This window comes from Apodemus sylvaticus, chromosome 6, assembly GCF_947179515.1.
Source record: "Apodemus sylvaticus chromosome 6, mApoSyl1.1, whole genome shotgun sequence".
NCBI classification, from domain to species: Eukaryota; Metazoa; Chordata; class Mammalia; order Rodentia; family Muridae; genus Apodemus; species Apodemus sylvaticus.
This window is the reverse complement of record NC_067477.1, coordinates 116752106-116770633: the sequence shown is the minus strand read 5'-3', so window position 1 is coordinate 116770633 and position 18528 is coordinate 116752106. Positions and strand designations below refer to the sequence as shown.

General features: G+C 45.2%; 1 long non-coding RNA gene across 4 annotated transcripts in view; it reads right to left on the bottom strand.

The window, feature by feature from the left end:
- LOC127687557 (uncharacterized) overlaps positions 1 to 18528 on the bottom strand; it is a 39282-nt gene that overhangs the window by 19001 nt on the left and 1753 nt on the right. For 2 of the 4 annotated variants that reach the window (XR_007978407.1, XR_007978410.1), the window contains exons 2-3: positions 12646 to 12880; positions 11577 to 11711 (exon numbers count right to left, since the gene is read on the bottom strand). This is a non-coding gene — a long non-coding RNA (uncharacterized LOC127687557). Of the gene's footprint in view, positions 1 to 7262; positions 10190 to 11576; positions 11712 to 12645; positions 12881 to 18528 lie in introns of those variants that run through there. The other 2 variants (XR_007978408.1, XR_007978409.1) reach the window with 2 other exon arrangements.

Sequence of the window (18528 nt, the reverse complement as noted above, 5' to 3'; positions counted from 1 at the left end):
TCTTTTAACTCTCAAAGGGGGGTAAACCCACTTAACTAAGATCCTAACTGGTGATCCGTAAACTGAATATGGGCTTCTGTGGACTGATTGCCCATCTCAATAGAGTGGAGTTCTTGACCCATTTCCAATGGCCTTACCAGCTTTCTGACCCCAGGGGCCATTGCACTGCCACTAATCTGTAGAAGTGCAGGATTTGGATGTACACCTTAAGGACATCTCTCCATGCAGAATCTAGATTCTGATGTCAGATTCCAAATTTCAGGTTAGAAGGAATTAGTGTGCACTCTTCTCAGTGGCCCTGTGTGCAGTAAAAAGCCCAAGTAGACCCAGGGGTTCTTATGCTTATTGTTTCAGGTGAGTCCTGGGCATCCCTTCTTAGAGCCTCTGATAACCATGCAAGGGCGACTGTTCCCCTCTAGCCTGTTCAGCCCTGACACTTCCTACCTGGGTACATGGTAACCTCAAGTTCAGACTCCAGAGTCTGTCACCAATCCAAACGTCTCCATTCCATCCCATGCTTTGGAGGCAGTTCTTTAGTTTCTTGAACCCATCTGGGTAGAAAAGGATCTTAAGATAAATATAAATAAGCTCCTCTAATGCTTCTGCAATATTTGCATCCAAAATGAGTCACAGAATATAATCTTCATTAAATGCTCATAGAGGTAGATTTTTCTCCTCATTTTGCATTCTCCATCTGACTGGCCACTTCATGCAGTGCCCGCCCCCCTAGACCATGCCTTCAAGTTCACATGGCAAGCTGTCAGGATATTAATACACCCAGAGCATGCCTGCCTTGACACCATCCCTTTAAAAACACATTTGGACAGGGAAGAGTTTACCCCCGTCGGCTTTGTACAGGGTTTGTATAATGTTCAACGCCCAGCACAGATTACCCCTCCTCCAAGGAGAGTCCTCCAATCTCTTGTCTTCTCTTCCTGGAAGAGTCAGTCACTTCATCTCACCTCAAAGGAGGTAGCACAAGGACGTGTGAGCTTCCATAAAGGAGGAAGGCTTAGTGCAAGAGAGTGCTTCAATGAACAAAATGCCCTAAATCTTTCATGGCCAATGATTGCCCCTTCTTCAAGGTTATAACCTGCAGCGAAATCGCTGGGTAAAAGCATGTCTCCCTGAAGCTCTCTCATTGCTGAAGAAGTCTCTAGCTCCTTAGGTACTCCATAAGACCAAGCTCCGTAGGCAGACACCCAGGTAAAACTTGAAAACATCCAAGTTAATCAGAACTATCTTTTAGGAAAAACATTTGACGATAAATACCAAAGCTAACCATCTATGTGCCTATAGTGAAAAAATTCTATTCCTTGGTTCTACATAACATATTGTACATCATGCACAAAGGACATGTGGAATAATGTTTGTAGCATAACTGTTCAAAATAGCCCACAGCCAAAAACTACCCAAACGGATAAATAAAATGAAAACACATTCTTATGGTAGAATGGTACGTTTCACTGAGAATGAACAAATACTACATGCTACAATACCAGTGGGATTCACAAACCAAGTACTGAGTGAAAGAATTCAGACACAGAAACTATTACTACATTTACAAGGCTTTCAAAAACAGCAGAAAAACAATCCATGTGTTAGAAATCAGCTTAGTGGTTTACCCTGGAGGTGAAGCAACTTATCACCAAACCAATTACACCCCTAATAGTTAAATCAATTCTATTATTTTTCTATTGATTGTTTTGATGGTCAGAGAGAGGTTTACAAAAAGAGTTTGAAATGTAATAAATTCAATTCAATTTTAAACAAGGCTTTATTGGGTACCTCCCTATAGACGGAGATTGCTGTAAATCAGAGAGCATAGTAAGAATTAGATAAAATTTCCGCACAACCCAGGATCTCATAGTCCATTGATAGAAGTCACATTTAGACAGTTCCCTTTCTCTTTACTTCAAGGTACTCTCTCTGTGTAATGGTTGGCACCTAACCTGTCCAAGAATCTTCATTCACAGATACGCTCACCCTGTTGAGCCTGAAGATGGCTCCACATTGAAAACCTAGATCAAGGTGACAATCAGTTATAGCCACAAGCTCCTAAAGGTTACAGTTGGTATTTCTAGAACAAACCATTTAATCATATCCAAGCTGCCTCCCATATACCAAGTATCACTCCTGCCTTTCTAGGAGAGGGTCAAAAGCTGACCTGAGAGCCAGATGACTTGCTCCCTCATCCTTTAGTGATTAGTGACCTCCAGCATCTAGAGACTAGTAAATGGCTTAGGTAATCGTGGTTTCTAGATATCTAGTCTCTGCGGGACTCCTCCTAGCACCATACTGACAACTGGCATGCCAAGGACTATCTCATTCTCCCAGAATATGAATGTCATCAGTATTCGTACATCTCCACAGAACTCAAACCAGGCTTGTCATCCAATATAATAAACCAGAGAAGCCTCCCCCCACAACCTCCAACCTCCAACCCCCAACCCCAAGCTAGCCTTGATCTTTGGAATCTCGCAAGACCTTGGGCAGAAGCTAGCTGCCTCTTGACCCCTCCCATGTGGAAAAATGAAGAAGCCCCTGAGATGGTCTGAATCCTGGGAAATAACAGCTCCCAGATGTATCAGCAACTCTACCAGATCAAGGTCTACAGAAGCCAGAACTAGACAAGACTGCAGAGATTACCCAGGCCAAAAGACAGTCCTTATCTTTCCTCAATTTTGATGAAGAGACTGGGGCCAAAGGGCTAAAGTCTATTCCTGAAGTTCACTCTGTTACATAAGTCAAAACTGGGGTGGGGGGATTGGATCGCCAGAGCTTCCATATGCCCTTGAACATTCAAGCTAGATGAAGCAAATGCCTCCCTTCTGCATTCTGAACCCAGGCTCTGTGGAGAACTTGAGGGACCCCATGCCAAATCACACCTATTCTTAGAACTAAAGAAATTTGGACTCACAGGAGACCTTGCCCTTACCCTGATGCAGTTGGAAGCCTGTAGTCTGAGACTTTGTCTTATATATGGGCCCTTCCTTATACAAGTGCTTGGTTAAGATGCCACCTCCCAAAGCTGTGACTCCTCCCCCATCATGAGTTCTCTAGAATGGAGAGAGGTACCCAAAGCTTTGTGCAAGTTTTATACAAAGCCAATATTTTCTTAAAACACCCCGCTGATAAAACTTATTCCAGTAATATTGTCTTAGTTAGGAGTACCACTACTATGATGAAACACCATGACCCAAAGCAAGCTGGGAAGGAAAGATTTTTATCCGGCTTATGTCTCGTCATCCATAGTCTATCACGAAAGGAAGTCATGACAGAAGTTCAAGCAGGGAAAGAACCTGGCGGCAGGAGCTGCTGGAGGGGTGCTGCTTACCTGCTTGCTTCCCATGGCTTACTCAGCCTGCTTTCTTATAGAACCTAGGATCACTAGCCCAGGGGCAGCCCAACCCATAATGTTATGGACCCTCCTTCATTGATCACTGAGAAAACACTCTACTAACTTGCCTATAGCCCATCTTATGGAGACATGTTCTCAACTGGGGTTGCTTCCTCTCAGATGACTCTATCAAGTTGACACAAAATTAACCAGCACAAATACCTTGACAGACAATCATCTTACTTCCAAGCCATGGTGGACTCCCTGGGGATATAGCTTAGAGTAGTATTCCACGGTGGAGCAATTGATACTGCCTACTCACATCTTCATTCATGTCTGCTGAGATTCCCAGACAGACCAGGGTTCAAACTATGCATTGGCTGAAGGGAGAACAGTAATAACAAAGGTTGGCTATAGGTTTTCCTTTATTATGTTATTAAGATTCATTTATTTTTTATTTGTATATTAATGTTAGCCTACATGTATGTATATGGACCATGTGCATGCCTAGTGCCTGTAGAGGCGAAATGAGGGCATCAGAAGTAGAGTTACATATGGTAGAAAGCAGCCTTGCTGGGAACAGAACTAGGGTCAACCACAAGAGCAGCAAGTACTCTTAACCCCCAAATCTTCTCTGCAGCTTCAAGCTGCAGATTTACTTTTACCGGCTTCTGTCTTGAGGAGGTCTCAAGGAGGCTCCTCTCTGGATGAGCTTTGTGGCTCTTGTACAGTTGTAGTGTTGGGCTTTCCGCCCTTACCTTTCAACCCTCCCATTGGGACAGACTGCCACTTTAGTACTGCTATAATTTATAGCAGTTCATATTTTAAGGGCTTGTCCTCTGCCTGGTGGTACTTTTGGAGAGGCCATCAAACTTGGGAAGGGACTTAAATGTCATAGCCCAGGTTCCAGTTCTGGAACTCTTTTTATTTTCTGGTCTGAAAAAGAAGACATCTCAACTATATCAGTGGTAATAGCCGCCATCTACTGACCATGGATTGCATGGAAGGTATAGCAATGAGAACATTATATGTAGAATGTCATCGAAAGTCTCAACTTTACCTATTATCTTCCCTATGTTATAAAGTAGTAGCCAAGGCACAGAATGGCAGCTTATCTAAGATAACCATAGCTTGCAAAAAGGGGACTTAACCCACTGGGATGTTGTGCTTTACCAAGTTTTCATCATCCTGGACAGGAACCATGTGTCCCTAGGTCAAATTCTGAGTTTGGAATCTCTTGTTCTCATTCCCACTGTGTCCTCACACTTTTTGGTCTGCAGGTATTTTATACATAGCAGGAACCATGGGGTTGGGAAAGGAAGACTAATGGTTAAACCATGCTTCAATTTTCTCTTCTAAGAACCAAGAAAAACAGCATCCCTAACTCTGGGTATGCAGCAAGTCAGGAGTGCAGAAAACGCTGTAGAAAATCCCTGCAGAGTTCCTGCACAGGGGTGCAGGATGACCATCACACTAGTCTGTGCCTCTCTGGCATCCCATTTTCAATCTCATCTCCTCCTGGCCCTCAGCTACATCTCTTGTATTCAATATCTCAGGTCACCTAGGCTGGCCCACATCTCGTGTCTTCAGATGCCACCTCACAGCCCAGAGCTGGGCCCACTCTGTTTGAATTGTTTACACTATGTTCATAATTACGCTTATCATGAGCTGTGTCAAAGATCAGAAGAGCCTGAGAGTCATTTCCTCCCATGACAGTCCCTGAAATTATTGACAGGAAACAGATGACCGGAGAAACTCATCAGCCTCTCCCCATAGCCCTGGGAACTTCGGGCATTTCCAAGGTCTCATGGCCTCTTCCCAGCCTCTGCTTTCTCATCAAGTCAAGCTATACCTGAGACAAAGGCAGTTGAATCCATGACAAGCCTTTGCCCTCTGTGAGACACTGGAGGTTTGACCCAGCACTGGACTGTGGGTTGGCTGGTTTATAGCCAAGAATTTATTTCCTGCGGAAACAATTCCTTAGGAGAGTAAAGTTCCCAGGAGGACTGTGGCAATGAGTCTGAGCACTTGCTGGGTGTTTGCACCCCGGAGACAAAAGAGAGGAAGCAAGGGACTCTTCTGAGAAAGAGGGGTTCAGTCACTAAACAGGAAATTAAGCCAGGAGTGAGCCCAGTGCTCAGGAGGCCGAGGCAGGATAGAGAACTCAGGGCATAATTTACCTAGCAAGAATGTGTCCAGAGAGAGACAGGCACAGAGACACAGAAAGAGAGAAGAAGCAGGGAGGGAGGGGGGAGGGGGAGGGGAAGAGAGAGCAAGTAGGAGTTGAGGTTCCCAGGGTGGGGGATGGGGAAGCCATGCCCACATTATGCATTCTGCTTGACTGGTAAGAATTTCCTTTATTGTGCAGAGTTAGAAAGCTGCAGTGGTTGTTTAAGTTTATCTCAGCGCCACAAACGGCCACTTATTGCCCCCCATGTGTGACCTCACACCTTTGTGGGAGGTAGGAACAGACAGAAACCTCATCTCTACCAACACAAAAACTAAGAACATCATGAGGAAGTCTCTAAGGACCACAGCAGAAGTTTCCAGACTTTTATGTAAGCTACCTATATAAACGTTTCCACCAACACATTTAAAAAGGTGTTTTGGTATGGGATTTTTCTTTATTGTTATTGTAAAAAACCTCGAGGAACTGTTACCACATTGGAACACTGTATTTGGGGGAGTTCGAGTGTGTTCCCAGGCATAGTCACTCATATTTGACACCAGAATAAACTATTGCCTATTCCCTTTGAGGCAAGAGCTTTGTCTTTTTGTAGGAATTAAGAAGAGGGAGATCCGAGGAGGGGAAGGGTAGAGAAAGGAGAGAAAGGAAGAAATGAACGTAGAAGAAAGAGGAGGGAAGGGGATGGTAGTGGGATATAGCTCACCAGCTATGAGACTCTAAGCAATTCACCTCCCCTCCGGAATCCCCATCAGTTACACACAACAGCGATGTTCTTGCTACCATCCCTCAATTTTCCATTTTGACATTCTGCGACTGTTTGGGACTGCACTGAACAGACAGTGCTGGGGGTCAAATCTGTCTATTGTACATTGTAAGGCAGTGGTTCTCACTGCTGTGATTTTCCTAATGCTGTGACCCCTTAATACAGTTTCTCATGTTGTGGCGACCCCAGCAATAACATCACTTCGTTGCTACAGCATAATTTTAATTTTGCTGCTGTGATGAATCATAATCTCCATCTCTGATCTCCAGGAAAGCTGATTTGCAAACCCCACTCCCCAGAGGGTTCATGACCCACAGGTTCTTAGAACTGTTCTAAGGGCTCATTTACCCTCTCCTGATGTTCTCCTTTAGGACAGCCCAAGGGTCTCCACAAAACTTCCTTCCCATCAACTGAAGGACATTCTCCAATGTTTCTCTTTCCCCTTGGTTCCTTCGAGATAACCTTTATTTCTTTGCAGCACTAGAAACTATTCTGATAGTAACAGTTCTCACTACTATGGGGAGACTTCTTATGTTTCTGTCATTATGAATTTTCAATTGTGAAGGTGGATAAATTCATTTATATAAGTGAACTCTTCATTTTCTGGAATTTCAGGAAGTAAAATAAAAAGTAAAAAGATCCAGTTGAAGAATAAATTAAGGTGCCTGGTATGGCAGACAATGGTTACCTGAAGTATTTGGTACATGCTCACACAGATCACGTATGCTACTTAATTAACCTCACATTGAAAATCAATGGACATGGGCTGGAGAGATGGTTCAGCGGTTAAGAGCACTGACTGCTCTTCCGAAGGTCCTGAGTTCAAATCCCAGCAACCACATGGTGGCTCACAACCATCTGTAATGAGATTTGATGCCTTCTTCTGGTGTGTCTGAAGACAGCTACAGGGAACTCACATATAATAAATAAGTAAATTTAAAAAAAAAAAAAGAAAGAAAATCAATGGACATTGAGGCTTCTCCCTCTGGGGCCCGGGGGGAGGGGTTACTCATCAGACCTGCTCTGCATCCCTCTCAACGACCTTCAGAGAAGGAGGCCAGAGGCCTGGGTTTAACCCAGAGGCCATGGCTACAGCTTTGGTGGCCAGGGCCCCCCTCTAGAGGGCTCTGAAAAGGTACATGAGAGTTCAACAGGTCTGATGGCATCATGACCACTTCCTATAGAGATTATGAAGCCAGTTTGAGACCTGGAAGCTGTGTGACAGCCCTTTCTCAGGCCCTGAACTGCCATCTGACGGAGGCAGAATGACTCAAAAAAGGCCCTGACTGAGAAGCCCTCAAGTCACCTGAGAACCTGTGGGATTGTAGCCTCAAGGACAGATGGACAGAAAGCAGGGTCATGGATGGGGACGGACAAGAAGAGGCAGCTGCAGCACAGAGAGGATATGGGACCTAAGGTCCTAGTGAGTTCCACACCAAAGCCTGAGGAAAATCAGCTTGCAGGGTCTGTTATTTCCTGACATTTTTCTCTACTCCATTTTGTTATTGTTGTCGCTTCTTACTTGGTTATATGTTTTCAAAGCCAGGGTTTAAGAAGCCAAGAAGAAGGGTCTTGACATATGGGGGAAGCACAGTGCTAAGCTCAGTAGAATGAGAGGAGAAACCAGTGACTCCACATATATACCTTCAAGAATTAGAAATTTATCCAAAAACACCAAGGTAATAAAAAGAGACTTTGTGGGCTAGCTCATAAATTAAAGTCATCTTTTAGGTTTCAAAGTAAGTTCCTCATCTACTTTATTAATTTCCTCACATTCACAGTCAGGGGAGAATGTCCTAGGGAAAATATTCTTTAAGGGATTCTTTGTAAAATTTGGAAATAAAACAAAACAAACAAACAAACAAAAATCAGATGAGCTGTTTTTCACCACAGAGGCCTGCTTTCCTAAATCATCCCAAAGCTAATTAGAATTCCAAGGGCATTTGTTTGAAACCTATAACCCCAGTGAACTCAAGTGAAGCAAGTGTCCTCCGGTACAGGAAGGGTGTGGGGACAGTACTGTGAGGGGTGCTGATCAGGGACTGGAGCACGCAGAGGGCAGGAGCCAAACACCAGAACACAAGGCAAACTCAAGGGCATCTGAGGTTCACAGGGGGCAGAAAAGGCAAACATCTGCTAATGCCCAACTTGAGGTCCGACGGGCTTCCATCCAACAGTCCCTAAATCACCTGTGGTCTACTGGCCACAGGCACAGATTGATTCTGGGAAAGGTGACAGAAGCTAGGCCTTGCTCTCACTGGAAATTGGGCTCCTTGCTCTCACAAGAAAGGGAACTCGAGACAGGGTGCTGGGTGCAGTGTTGCTATGCTAGGCAACTGCTTGACTGCAGAGAGATAAACAAGAGCAAAGTTGTAGAAACAAGACCCCAAGGACCCACAGAACTTCTAAATTGGAGGTAGGTACTTACCTGGTCTTGGGTCAGAAGAATCTTGGCCAGACTAAGGTTAAACAGAAGTGAAGGCAGAGACCTCCCTCTACCACCTTTTGCTCTGATTGATTACTGTCTCTTCTGATCTAATGTCAGCAGGGCAGCAGGTTTGTGCAGCACGTGGAGGCAGCCCGGCACACACTCACATATGATAAGTCTATAACCTTTCAGTAGACAAGTCATGCAGATTTGCATTTCTCTAGCAAGCTGATGCAACATGCATGAGTCCTGCATATTCATCTTCCCTCCTCCACCTCTCACCTCCCTTCCTCCCCTCCTCCTCCCCCCTTTTTCTCCTCCTCCTCCTCCTTTTTAAAACATGTTTCTCCCACAACCATTGGAGAAGCTGTGATAACCTTATTCACCAAAAGGTGTGTATAACTGATAATGGACTGTCAAGGGCCAAGGAGTCCATTAAGAAAATATTGACGCGGAGTCACAGGATTCTACCCACTAACAATGAAGCAGTGAAGAGCTCCTTTCAGCTCTGTGAGTCTTCCTGGAATGCCAGAGTGAAGCAATGGTCTGCTCTTCAGAACGACAGCTGCTCAAAGGGAGACACCAGAAAAGGCCTTGAGGGCTGATCCGCCTTTCCAATTCCCTTTTAGCTCCTTGTTCTGCTCAAAGATGAAAATGCTCAGCAGGTTCCCCTTCCAGTCCAATCTCTCATTCCCTACCTCTGTTATTCATGCACTGCGGCACTGTCAAATCCATCTAAATCAATATTCTCCTAAAGAACACCTCAGACTATCCCCTTGTCTGTTCCTTGTGTTCTTTTCCCCAGTGGCTCTAGGTTTTTGCCTCTGCTTACTCAAGGGCTGCTTTGGCTTGTTGTTTTTTATTTTTCTTTTGACTTGTGACCTGGCCTATCTTCCTCGGCAGGAAACTCATCTGCATTATGAAGCCTGTGACTGGGAAGAATGATGGCCACTGAGAACAGAGTGGTTTCTGTGCTTCCTTCCATGGGGGGAGGGGCATCTGCTTCGTGTCAGTGGAAATGCACCAGTGGTCAAGAAACCATGACAAGACTCAAGGGTGAGAGGGTGAGTAAGGCACCGGGCCTGATGCCAAAAACAAGCAAAGAGAGGAGGTGTGAGAAGGCCCAGGTGCCCAGCACCCTAACCAGAGTGACATGTCCAATACAGGTGGCAGCCTGGCAGAGCCACTCATCTCCAAAGCAACGTCTCCAGCATGGAAGCTTCTAGATCTCTCAGGAAATTCCTCACTTTAACAGCTATGTCACTGAACTACCCTAAAATTTGCAGCAAAACAAAGGGTTTGGCTTTTTTGGCTTATTCGTTCGTTTGCTTATTCGTTCTTTGGTGAGATAGTTTCTCTGTGTAGCCCTGGCTGTCCTGGAACCCATTCTGTCGACCAAGCTGGCCGTGAACTCAGAGATCCACCTGCCTCTGCCTCCTGAGTGCTGGAATTAAAGGCGTGCACCACCACCTAAAGGAACATAGCATGGATTTATACTGAGACGTTTTCTTCTCATAGTTCCATAAAAAGGTTGTTCTGTGCCTGGCAAAGCATGGAAGAGCAGTGGTGACCACAGTCCTCTCAACCACCACAGATGGCCTCAATGTCATCATCTCCAAAATGGGAATAAATAATTGTGTACTTTAGTTGAAAAATTCAATTAATCGTCTTTTATGAACAACCTGGAGTTGTAAGTATTCCTTCATGATTGGGTTTGGTACTTAGTGGGAGGTTCATGTTGATTGTACTCCAGGCACTGAGTGTGACTTGCCTGTGGTACACACAAGTGAATGTGTAAGAAACATCTCAGAGCAAACTGCTATGAACTGAATCGTGGTACATTACCTCCATTTACACATGGAAACCCTAACCTGCACAGTGATGGGAATACAGATGTGGGACAGCTGAGAGGGTGTTCAGTCAGGAAGGTGAAGCCCTTATGAATAAGTTGGTGCCCTTACAAAATGGACTGGGGGTGTCCACTTTACAGAGACCCTTGATGACAATGTCTCCAGTCTCCTGCCCAGCTAGCCCCAAGCTCTCAGAATGGTGTTACCATCTGCCCAGGGCATCCAAACAGAACACCTAGGAGACACCGCATATGTGTCAGACAGGCAGAATTCTGTATGCTTAAAAATACATGGTTGTTAAATTTGAGGTTAGGCTACAGGAAAGATGCTCTCCTCTGTAGATTTTATAGTTTGAATCTGATACACACCACCCCCAGCCTCATGCTGGTGGCATTATTTTAAGAGATTGTATAAACTCTGAGAGGTGGGATCTAACTTGAGGAAAGAGGGTACTAGGTATGACTTTGAAGAATACATTATCCCCCAGCCCCTACCACCTTCTTGCTCCCTCCCTGCAGGTCGGAGAAAAGTACGTCAGCCGCAGGCTTCTGATACTTTGATGCACAAACTCCTGAGGCCAACCGAAGGTGGATCGTACCCCATGAAATTGTGAGCCAAAATAAATCCCTCCTCTCTTAAGTGGTTTATGTTGGGCAGTTTGGTCCCAGCTACTCACAAGCAACTAATATACCAGACCAAAGGAATAAATGAATACATGTGCATAAAAAACAAACTAAAATAAAATAACCACAAATTTTCATAATTACTTTTCAGTCGGGGAGAACGAAAGATTGAAAAGGGGTAAAGAAGAGAGGGGGGTTGGAATGACAGTAAGAAAGTGGGTCTGTGGAAGCCATGTTTAGGGAGGGTGGCAGCTGCCAGGACATCGCAGAATCACGAGGTTTCCACGAGTCAAGTGTCATGATACTAAAGTGGCTACATGGCTCGCTGAAACAAGGCAGGCAGCTTGAGAAAGGACTGACTAACCGCACTGAGCAACAACTTACCTTCAACAAGTCTTGACAAATCAGCCGAGAATGAAACATGACCAGGCTGGAGACACTAGGGAACTGGAAATCCTTTTGAGTAGATCACCACCCGACAAGGAAGACCATGATTGTAAAAGACACACAAAAACAGAACTGTTAAAAAAAATAACAAAATTTTCTTGAATTATGGACAGAGGAACACTTTCTAGGTTGAGTGTAATATAAAACCACAAGGAATAAAATCGATAGTCTTTACAACAGAGCATTTTAAAAATTACCCAAGGAAGACACACACAATTCAGCATTAAAAATGTACAGAATAGGCGAGATTAAAACTGAGAAGGAAAGCGCTAGCAAGTCAGTATAGATGCAGACAGGTTCTCAAGAACAGGCTGTGAGGCCCCTCCTGTCTCCTTTCGCATTTCTAAATAATCCGTGCTTTTATCTTCAGCCTTTATCAGATGTTGTGCGCTTGTAGACATTTTTATGATAGCCATAACCTTGCTGTTTTATGATCATTGGCCAACTACAGGCAATTCACATTTCCACGCTTCCTGTTTGTTTAACAAGAGCCCCATCAGCATCGAGTGATGTGTGCAGCTAGCACCTCACCAGAAGTTCCAAGCTAGTGCCCCACCCCTGGAGCTTTCCCTAGGTCCCTCCAGAGGGAGACACTGAAACCTTACTGACAGCCCATGACGAACCGGCTCTGGTTCACTGGCTGTTGGCCTAATTTTTCTGTTCTGCGTGTTTCTCTTACAGTCAACATCTTCTCTGCAGGGGCAGACCAGCATATCTGGGATTGGAACCACTGGCCTGTTCATCATCTTGCCTTGATCAAGACTTCTGAGGCTTGGCATCATGGCAGATGCCTTTAATCCCAGCACTTGGGAGGTAGGTTCGAGGCCAGCCTGGTCTATACAGCAAGCTCCATAGCAGCCAGGACTACATAGAGAAATCCTATCTTAAAAAGAAAGAGGAGGACAAGAAGGGGATGAGGAGGGGGAGGAGGATCGGGGAGGAGGAAGAGGAACTCTGTTCAGCTTTCGGGTACATAAGCCACGTACCTGTCTACTATGCCACTTACCTATCTAGTATTTCATAGCTGCTTCCCAGAGTTAATTTACTTCTTGGAATGTTGAATTTTTTTTATTAAAACAAAACAGAAGTGGAAAGTATCCAAGATGGAAGACTGTTCAACGTAGGAACCTGGGTAGGCTAAGGTCTCCGCTTCCCCAGGCTCGAATCTCCCTCTGTAGCATCCCTCTCTTCCACTTTGAGATCGCTGTGAGGACATGGTACTTTAAAGGTTCCACTTCTCTCTGTAAACACATATGTCACAGAGTATGATGGTGGAGGTGAGGAAGTGGGGTTTTTTTTTGGGGGGGGGGGCGGGTAAAATACCAGACCAGGTGGAAGATACACACTGTCTGCTTGGAAGATAAGTGGCTGCAACATACATGTACAAGTACATACAATGAATGTGGATCATGCGCTGTTGCATGGAGTGGAGGAGGAGGACAGTTTAGTCCCCTTGGAAAGCCTTCAGCTCGGTTCTTCAGAACCAACACTGAAGAGTGGAGTGGAGCCTGATGCAGGCGGCCCATCGGAGAGAAGGGGAACAGAGGACTGAGGCACTGAGGGCGGGGCTTCTAAAGAGCTGTGTGGTAGAAGCAGGAGTCTTAGTATCAAGACCCTTGATGCAATTCATAGACCAGACCAAGCTCAAGAAGAAGGAAGACCAAAGTGAGGATACTTTGGTCCTTCTTAGAACCAGGAACAAAATACCCATGGGAGGAGATACAGAGACAAAGTGTGGAGCCGAGACTGAAGGAAAGACCATCCAGAGACTGCCCCACCTGAGGATCCATCCCATATACAATTACCAAGCCCAGACACTACTGTGGATGCCAACAAGCAATTGCTGACAGAAGCCTGATATAGCTGTCTCCTGAGAGGCTCTCAACCATTGGACTGAGTATAAGGTCTCCAATGGAAGAGCTAGAGAAAGGACCCAAAGAGCTGAAGGAGCTGTCAGCCCCACAGGAGAAACAACAATATGAACCAACCAGCACCCCCAGAACGCCCAGGGACTAAAACACCAACCAAAGAGTACACACGGAGGGACCCATGGCTCCAGCCACATGTATAGCAGAGGATAGCATTGTTGGACATCAAATGGAGGAAAGGCCCTTGGTCCTGTGAAGGCTTGATGCCCCAGTATAGGGGAATGCCAGGACAGGGAAGCGGGAGTGGGTGCATTGGTGAGCAGGGGGAGAGGGAGGGGATAGGGGGTTTTCAGAGGGGAAACCAGGAAAGGGGATAACATTTGAAATGTAAATAAAGAAAATATCTAATAAAGATATTGTTTATGCACATGAGGCTCTGGAAGGCTCACTGGGCTGCAGGGGTGGGGTTCTGGAAGACTCACTGAGCTGCAAGGGTGGTGCTCTGGAAGACTCAATGAACTTTACGGTATGGGGGTGACAACAAAATGAGTGGGGCCTATAATTGCCCTAATTGGTTGGTGATTGGTTGCGCCTGAGCTATACGTCTTCATTCCTCTAAGTTCCCCTGGCACGGCTCAAGTTTCCACTTGAAATGCCCACTGCACTTTCCATCTCCCCATTCAGCTCCATCCAGAGTTGGTGGTCTTGGCACCAAAGAGAAGAGTGAGGAGTAGAGAAAGTCCCATTTTGTAGTGACGCTCCTAATGGATCGCACAAATGCCACAGCTTCCACTATTAGCAATTATATTCCTTGGAGCCAATGAGCCACCCTCAGTTAGAACACAAACGAACCAGAGGGAGCTGCTCATAGCTTATTAGGTGCTAGCTTATTAAGTAACTTATTAAATATTAAAGTTATTGCGTATTAACCTTATCAGCAGCTTATTAAGTCGCTTATTAAACATGATACAGGGCAGTACCATGAAGTGAATAAAAGTTATAGTGATTACACTAAAGAGCTAATGATACAGAGACGCACATAGTAGATCAGGCACTGAGCTAAGCTTTAAGAGTTCTCTCCCTGTTAATTCAGACAAACAATGCTGCCACCGCCTCCTTTGCAAACTAGAGTGCTGAGGCCTGAACACAGAGCTGCTTGCCTTCAGATTTGTGTAACAAAGACCAAGGGGGCATGGAATCTAGACTCTGTTACAGGCGAGCACCCCTCCCCATGTGTGTACACACACATGTACACACAGACACATGAATGATCAGGATAGGGGTGGCTTGCTGGGTTGGAGCAAAAAAAGTTTAGAAAGAAATGCTGCTGCACAATGTAAATGAAAACTGAACTAGGATGCCCTTCGTGTGTGTGTGTGTGTGTGTGTGTGTGTGTGTGTGTGTAAGAGAGAGAGAGAGAGAGAGAGAGAGAGAGAGAGAGAGAGAGAGAGAGAGAAGGGAGCAGATTCATCATTTTTAAAGTTGTTATTTTTCTTAATTTTTGGACAAGATGATGCATTCAGCAGGGATTTGTTATAGTCTTAAATTATGATTTTTTAAACACATACACACAGGTCAGTACTCATTATAAAAAATTTCCAATTTTGTGCATCCAAGGACCAACTGCTTCAAAATAAAGGAGAGAGAAAAACAAACCAACCATCAACTAACCATAACCCAATGTAAGAAATAAAACATTATAAATACAGTGAAAGTCCTCCCTACTCATCTCTAATTCTATTTACTGTCTCTGTTCCCCAAAGGGCAACACTCTAGAAAGGGAGGCCTGTTTCCTTGTTTTTCTCTTTAAAAACCTACATCCACACATATGACTCACATGAAAGAGCTGGTAAGGTTTGCAGGCATAATTAAGACTTGAAAGAAGGGGGCTGGAGAGATGTCTCAGAGATTAAGAGCACTCACTGCTCCTCCAGAGGACCCCAGTTCATTTCCCAGTGCCAACATCAGATAGACCATGACCATCTGTAACTCCAGCTACTGAGAGTATGGCTCCCTCTTCTGGCCTCAGTAGGTACCTGCACATGCGTGTGTGCATACGCATGCACTTGTGTGCACACACACACAGAGACACTTTAATGAGATGGAATTGCCCTCTGTATAGCAGGACACCTCTGGCTTTATCCACTCCCCGTTGCTTAGCACTGATAGCTCCAGCTCCCTCGTTTCCCCACCAGTATAATACTCATCGTTTGATCAAGTGTGGCTCATTGTATCCATGTGTTTTTTTGAGGCATGTTTACTTGCTATAATTTTTGGTTGTTAAGAATAATGTGACCTCGAACACTCCTACCATTAAATTCCACGTGCTCATGCTAGAGTTTCTCTACTTACTAATTGCAATGGTGCTTCAGGACACAGGTAGGTAGCAGAACAGACCAGTGTTTGGCTTTCTGCCATTTTGGTTTTGGGTCTCCATCTTTTCTAACACCTGTAGGACTCTCATGTAGCTTCCTTTGTCAAAGGAATTTTTCAGTTTTTTTCTAGTGGAGTGTGTGTGTGTGTGTGTGTGTGTTACTAGATAGTGAACCTAGGACCTGGTACATTCTAGGCAAGTGCTTTCCCACTGAGCTATATCCTGCTCCATTGAAGTTTTTGAGGCAGGGTTGACCTGGAACTCATTCTGTAGCACAGGCTTTGAGCTTTCTTTCATATACACGTGTATAACTATATCAAGTTTGTATACAAATGTACGTGTGTGTGTGTGTGTGTGTGTGTGTGTGTGTGTGTGTGTGTGTATTCGGGCACACATGGAGAGCCTTGAGTGTGATTGCATGTGTGCATCCCTGTGAGGTCTGGTCCATCATTCCCAGCCTTGTACTTCAAGGTAATGTTGAAGCCAGAGTTTGCAGTTTAGGCTAAGTTGGTCTAGACATTCTACCCAAGGAACCCCCTGTCTCTGCCTGAGTGCTGGGATTACAGACAGTCCTCTGCCCCCATCCCACTTTTATGTGAGATCTGGGGATCATAACTCCCATCTTGCGGCTTCACGCTAAGGGCTTCACCCACTGATCCATCTCTCCAACCTAGGCCTTAAACTTGGGATTCTCCTGCTCCGGCTTTCTTAATTTTTACTCAATCCAAACGTACTAGTCTTTTTGTTTGTGTCTTCAGTGTCTTGTTTAAGGATTTCTCCCTGACTTGTGGTGACATTCATGCATTCTCTACTGCAACTTCTGCGTATATGAAGTTTCTGAGTTTTCTGGCATTTTGACTGTGTCATGATTGTATTGGTCTATCTCCATGCGAAAAGCAGTTTATGTTACATACTACAACTGTGAAAATGCATCTTAATGCATCTTTGTTTCTTCCCCTCCCCCTTTCCCTCCCCCTTCTTCTTATCCGTCTTGTGGATGGGATATCAAAGCTGTTTGTACACTATAGTTCAATATACAGTTTAGCTCCACCTCCTTCATTGTCATAGACAAATCGGTTTAGATTTCCACTCCTGTGCCACCGAGTCACTAGATGTCTGTGTTATGCCTCCTGGCTTTACACGTTGGTGCTGATGTAAAACGCGAGTCTGGATGGTTTCTCAGTGCTCAGAAGAAGATAGTCCACTCTTGGGTTCAGGAGACCTGAACTAAGGAAATTCTATCCAGCACCATCTCTAATGGTTCCCATAGAAATCCCTCAGTGTCAGCAACCCCCTCCTCTACCTGCCACATCTGCAGGCTTGTTCTAAGTTCAACCCATTGTACCTCAAACAGATCCTCTACCTACTCATTCTGCCCCCTTGCTATCGTCTTCAGTCACTGCATAAGCTTTGCAAATGTCTGGTTTCCAGCAGAAGAAAATCTGAAACTGCCCTAGGCTTTGGGTCACCGTCCTTTCCTCCTTCACTGTTTATCAGACTGTCCACCCTGCGCCAGAGTCTCCTGACTCTAACCTCCTCTGCTCTCCCACTGCAGCTGTTCCCTGACGTGCTGCAGTTTCCCAGCTTTCACTCCTCCAGATGATGCTCCCAGACTCCCCAGCCGACCTAGCCCGTTAGCTCCTTATCTTGTTGGCAAAAGGGAGGGCAGCGGGAGCCCTGTGCCTTAGGAGAGAGGAATGGTTTGCCGCCTCACTGGTTAAATTCTGGCCAGAACTGTCATTGGCTTTGTTCATTGTTGCTGGTCCACCCTTTGCCACACCTGGCGGATGACTCAACACTGTTCTTTGCATTGCTGGCGATGAGATGCCAAGATCTTCCCCAGAGGGTCGCTACAATGTTGCAATGAAACACTGCTTCCTGAGATCTCAGTAGCCCCTTGCCTTGCTGAGCATTTTGTTAATAGAGCAATTATCGGTAGGGATTCTTTTATGGGCGTCCCATTTCTTGTTTGGCTCCTTTCTCGGTGTGCACATCCGTCCATTCCTGTTCCCATCACCCACTTCACGATCTACCGTTTTGAATGCAGCTCTGCCAACTCTTTGCATTGCTCTGGACTCTCTTCCGAAGGCTTTTTACTTGGCCTCAAATGCCTTCCGGTCTTCTCTCAGCTCATCCTTGAAGAGACATCTCACAGCCATGTTTGCTGTGACACCTTCAAACTGACCGTGGAAAAGCCAAAGATGGTTCCCCTTTCCATGCCCCTCTTTTCATGTCTGCTGTAATCCTGCCCTGCTGCATCTCCTAAAAGGTCAGCTTTGTATGTAGTTGTGTGCAAAAAAAGGTCGCTGCCCTTTAGTGCTCCCTGCCTGTATGTGTTTTGCTGGTTCTGCCTACTTTATTGAGAGGGAGGGGAAGGAGGGGAAGGAGGGAAAGAGGGAAAACGTTTTTGTTTGTTGTTTGTTTGTTTTTTACTTCACGTCAGTCCTAGTGAAAAGTTTAGTTTCTGCTATTTTTGGTTATTTTATGTCACTTGTCAGGGGCAACTTCCTTCCATGCCCCACGGAAAATACATTAGAATTTTCCCCCAAATGGTTCCCAATACTAGTGTCCCCAGAGAACTGACCTCACTAACTGAAGGAACTGAGTCTCAATAATGGTAGAGTAGGTCAAGGCTGTCTTAGTCGCC